This window comes from Pinus tabuliformis, chromosome X (genome assembly GCF_031772625.1).
Source record: "Pinus tabuliformis cultivar Carrire ecotype Pingquan chromosome X, CPIR1, whole genome shotgun sequence".
NCBI classification, from domain to species: domain Eukaryota; kingdom Viridiplantae; phylum Streptophyta; class Pinopsida; order Pinales; family Pinaceae; genus Pinus; species Pinus tabuliformis.
This window is the reverse complement of record NC_142308.1, coordinates 1,247,190,372-1,247,196,371: the sequence shown is the minus strand read 5'-3', so window position 1 is coordinate 1,247,196,371 and position 6,000 is coordinate 1,247,190,372.

Genomic DNA, 6,000 nt, shown 5'->3' with positions numbered 1-6,000 from the left:
GCTTGCAGTTTATATTTCCACATTTAGAATCCAACTCCCTCTGTTTTCTACAAATGAGAGGGTCTGCACCTGTCAGACATAGGTGCTGGTATGAGAGGTCTATTATCCACAACCTTTGGGTAATGGTTTGGATCGGTTTCACTCTCAGTGGATCTCAGCTTCATCCGAAAACTATCAATCCTCTCATACTACACCCGGGGTGTTTTGCTTCAAGCCATAGAGGGCTTTCTTCCACCTGCATACGTGAGATTCCTGATCATCAATCTCAAACTCCTCGGGTTGTTCCAAGCCTGTGGACTTGCTGTATGAGGGGAATGGTCCCCTTATAAGATTTTCCTTCGGTACATCTCAGACATGTACCTTCATGCTCCTTTTGAATTCAGGCATTCCAGTCACCCTCTGACTCACAGACCTCCGGTGCTGAGTCAATGGATATGGTCCCCAGTGGACTTGATACAACCCTGAACTCAAAAACATCTTTAAAAAATCTATTTTCAAACACGTACCTTTTCATCGATGATTGCCACCCTGAAACCTTTGACTTCCATTTTCGAGATGGACACCAGGTTCTTCTTGTGATCAGGTACATAAAAGAGATTTTGGGGTTCCTTGCTTTCTTTGAAGAGTCGACCATTTCCTTGATGACCTGCATTACTAGTCATTCCTTTGATCATTGAAGATGTCCCTGGAATGATTGTTATCTTCATCAAGAGATGTATCCCTGTCCTTCGGACACTCCTTCGCATGATGGCCGAACTTATTGCAACCAAGGCATCTGCCTTTCCTTCCATCCTTAGATCTGAACTTCCCAATGAAGTGATCTTAAAGTAGGCCATCAGAAACTTTCGTTGCGCCATTCTGATAATATGCTCTGCTTCGACTTCATCCTTTGTGAACTTAGAAGAGAGATGTGGAACCCATTGATCCTTTTGTCTTGTCCCTATTGTCTTTGGTGATTGCTCTTTCACTCTTGTTTGGGCATTATCTTCACCTCAGCTCCGATACCCTGTTAATTTTAGGTATGTTCTATGCTAGAGCAATTTATTTCAATTTCTTTTCCAGATTAGCAATTACATCAGTATAAAGTAAAATGCAGATAGAACATAAATATAAATCACAGAAGACAAGCCAAGACAAGAGGACACAAGATGTGGCGCTAGCTAGGGACAAACCCCAATGTGGGGAAACCCTTGATCAATTCTTCTTTTATGTTCTTCAAAGTTCAGCAGAGAAAGAGAGGGAGATGGTATATTTACAATAGAAGTCAATATTTTGACTTTTGATATCGCATGAGATCAATTGAAGACATATTCCTTCAACTGATTCTCTAAGGTGACTCCTTCACCTATCATAGTGTTGCGTTTCATCCATTTGCTGCACATAACCATGTGACACCTTGTTGTACTGTCACATGTGTTGAACCTGATGACTGAGCTGCTCTCATCTTCATGTTGCTCATCATGCTGCATCTTCCATGGTCTTATTCATCATCAAGTTGCCCATGCTCATGATCTCATTCATCATTATGTTGCCCATGATCTCGTTTATCATTATGCTGCCCATGATCTCATTTATCATCATGCTGCCCATGCTCATATCATCATGCATCATTATGCTGCTCATGATCTCGTTTATCATCATGTTTCCCATGATCTCATTTATAGATCCTATTGCCACAGGAATACGTTGATGATACATGTGCTAAGGATTTCCTCATCTAATCCTTATCTCATCATAGAGTCATAACAAGACAGTAATATAGCTTTCTCCATGAATGAGTCTTCATGAAACTGTGTGACTGGAGTCTCTATGCCCTGATCTATGTTGCCAGATCTACTCCACGCGATAGCCTGATCTACGCTGCCAGATCCGCATACATCATAGGATGCCGAGAATGTCAACGATTGCTGCGTCCTTCTTGAGGCCATGACTGCACCTAAAACCATGGTGCAGTCAATACCCTACTGCGGATTCCTTCATCTCATTGCGGCTACCCTTTATGACTGCGGCTACCTTTGATGATTGCGGATGTTCCTTATATGACTGCGGTTGTTCCTTTTATGACTGCGGCTATTCCTTTTATGACCGTGGCAGTTCCTTTTATGACAATGGATTAGATTAGGGCATCACGTTGACTGTCTTCATGAACTGCGTGTAATGACTGTCTCCATGACCTATATATATCAGTCTTCATGAACAACGTATGACTGCTTCTATGACCAGCGTAGATATGTTTCCATGACCTGTGTATATCAGTCTCCATGAACAGCGTATGTATGTCTCCATGACCAGCGTAGATATGTCTCCATGACCAGCGTATATATGTTTCCATGACCTGTGTATATCAGTCTCCATGAATAGCGTATGTATGTCTCCATGACCAGCGTAGATAAGGGCATCATCTGTAGCTAGGGCATCCAGCGTACTCTTTAGTGTTTCTCCTTCTCCAAAAACCCAAGACGTGGAGAGGATATCCCATAAAGAGTGTGTTGCAAATGACTTCAAGTCCTCACTTATTTATACTAAAACGTGGATAATGATAGACATGACTATTGGGCTTCTGAGCCTACTCAAGTTGCTGGTCGACTTGACAATTTATTTTATAACATAAATAAATTCATAACTTCATAAATACTTATCGGAATCAGATGATCTTTAGATCAATCCTACACCAATAAAAATATTAGCTGCCATAAATAAGATGACCCACATGGAGTTTGGCCCTAGTTTCCAATTTTAACAAGTTGGAAGCTCCACTAAAAGGTTGGCTAGACATTATAGTTCTAGGGTTTCTCGCACTTGTTGAAGCTTGTTGAAGCTTTTTAAAGAAGCATATCACTGAGTTTTCCTTGGAGATCCTCGTATTTGGATTCTCCTCGTCAAGATGATTCCGGTGGTATGTGGCACGCCCCGAGAGGCCTCCTGGTTTGAGAAATATTTGTGTTTGAAGTTTAAGCCCCCAACTTTTGGGCACAAACTCCACAAGGATGGTGATGTGGAACCTTTACATTAGCTAGCCCATTATTCAAATAAAGAAAGAAGGATCGTGGTTAGAATACCTTATAGAGCACCTCAAACATTATATGAAATTACAAGGGGCATTGGATGCCATCAAGACCTCAAATTCCCATCTCCTTAGTCAAAGCAACAAGGCTTCTCTCAAAAGGATTAAAGTAATCTTATTGTTGGAAAAAAATATACTTGGAGGATTCTATAAATATATTTTAAAATTATAAATTACAAACTAGGGGTCTTTAGGCCTAAAAGACAAATTATTTTCAAAGTCAAAACCTAACTACAATACAAGGGTTTCCTAATTTAATTCAAGCATTAAAGCCACTAAAGTTTAACTCCAAAACTACCCTATCCTTGGTTTTAATTTAAATAAAAAATAAATTTAAAAAAAAGGAGGATTTCCCTCCAATAAACTTGTAACAACCTCGGGTTAAAACTTCATGTAATAAAGTTAATAAAGGCAAAATAAGACCAAGGTCATGCGACACGTATTCCAAGATGAATATTGGGAAAAATATCCTAGTGGACATCATTTGTTGTGTTTATTGCTAAGGGGAAATTGGCAAAAGCAATGGCAAAGACTTTGAAAAGGAAAAAAGGTATTTTTGGCACTTTATTTATGAAAATAAAGGAAATTAGGAGAAAAGGAAGGTGAAAAGTCACAGGTTGCGTGTGAGGAGGAAAATGAAGGAAAATAATGGAAAATGACAGAAAATTAGGGGCAACAATAATAAAAAGACATCAAAGCATCAGTTGGTAACCTTTTGTTAGATTTGTTTTGGAATTAGTCTCAAAGAGGAGAAGAGCACCAAGAGGAGAAGGAAAGCAAGCAAGCAAAGAAAGGGCAAGGAAAGCAAAGGAAGGACAAGGAAGGCAAAGGAATCAAGGATCAAGCAGCTTTAGCAGGAATACTTGCAAGCAACAGGTTGCATGTATGATTTCCTAGTTGGTTTTGGCATGCATGGTACATGCATGTGTATACTTAGTTTGTTTGATGTTGGTGGCATGGATTTTGTCAAGTTTTGACAGTGGTTTTAGCCTTACCTGGCCATTTCCGGAAAGCCCTGGTGTGATGGGATTCATTCTCGGTTGAGCTTTGGATTGTCGAAAGGTTTTGGATCTAGGTGAGGTGGTCTTAGGAAAATCCAAAGGTTTGGGGGTCGAGATGGCTTTATCTCGAAAGCCCTCAACATATGGGTGGAGATAGGCAAAATGATCAAGGGACAATGAAGGAATTTTGAGGCACCCAAGCTCGATTTGGTTTTGTGATCTCGGAACCGGTTTAGGTGAGATCATGGTATGGTGAGGCTGGAGGTGGTTTAACCTCTAGATTCCCTTGGTTGTTTATGGATTGGTTTATCCCATGAGATCCCACATTCATGTCTGGAATATGGCACATGGGTGATTGGCTGAAATAAAGATTTGGTTCAACCTAATCTATGGTCGAGTGGTACGTGGAAGTCCCTGACTTGGTTGGATTTTGAATATGGTTAATAAGAGTTAAGTTTATATTATCTTTGATGAGTAAATATATTTGTTATTATGTGGCATTAATGGTTGTTCTATCATGGTTATCTTTCTGGTTATATGTTGGTTATAAGCATGTTTATTTGACAAATTTAAGTATCGCTCCTATCACATTTTCATTGATGAATGTCTGGTTAATGAATGCATGACCTAATTGGTGTTATGACAACTATTGTAAGAATACATTGGCCCTTCTTGTTAAACTTCAGATAAGTTTCAGATCCTTATGTTCATATATGCATTCACGACTTGTAGGTTGCATGTTTATCATGTGTTTGACAGAATGGCAGTCCTGGTTGGAAGGGGCAAGGTCAAGTCCTGGTTCAATTTTTGGTTTGGAAGCTTTGTTTCTATGTCATTTATCATTTCTAGAAGTTTCACTAAGTTCTAGGCAGAGGCCTGAGTCCTAGCCCTTAAAAAGTGGCTCAGAATTCGGGGTCGCTCATAGAATTGAGCAGAAAATTATACAATCACTGGGAAGCAGGCCTATGGGAGCAACTAGAGGCTTACAGTCACTTGGAGGCCTTGGCAAGGGAGTAACTGAGGCTCTAGGTCACTGAAAAAGAGAGTTATCTCAGGGATTGGACACCTGGAGGGGTTAAGTGACTCTTGTAGGTCCTGTAGCACATGAGGGAAGTCACTAAGGTCTTAAGTTTTCAACTCCATTTCCTTAAGGTCATATAGGAGGTTGAGTCTTATCATAATGACCCTTAGCTCATGTTTACCCTAGGTAAACTGGTGAAAGTGGGTAAATGTGAGAGGAGGCGGGTTACAGGGTGGTATCAAAGCCAGGATGTGCTCTATTTAGGTAAAAGCTTATGTTTTCAAGGTTATGGTTGTCATGCATGGGGTCATGGCATACAATTGGTATGGTCATGCATGATGTTGTTATATTGTTATGATTATGATTATACATGTACATGTTAATGTGGACTGATCTTGTAGATGAGATAAGCCTCCCTTGAACATCAATGAGGTATGGATTTGATTTTGGTATCTATTTGGTTTATCTGACATGGTACACTTGCAGGAAGAAGAGAATCAAAGATTACGAGCAAAATGGTAAACTATAATTCTCGTGACTCTCCCTATAGATTAGTTGGGCAACAAGGAGATGAGTATTCTCCTAGTATAGCTGATACATTGAGGAGTTTGAGGGCAGAGATCAGAAGTTGTAAAGCAGATAATGACATGTTGGTTAAGGCTAGGGAAAGACTTGCAAGGGCTCGGGATAAGCAGGTAGAAGTCAATGCAATGATTGTTCAGAGCTTGTCGGAGTTGCAGAGACAAGGAAATTTGAGGATGAGTCAAGAGAAGGAAGAGAAAACTATGGTAGCAGGTCTCGGTCTGGATACAGTTTGGATAGAGGGGATAAAGTCAGAGGAGGTAGATCATTAGATACACCTGACAAGAGGACTAGTATGTATGGACATCATTATAGTTCCTCATCCAAGAGAC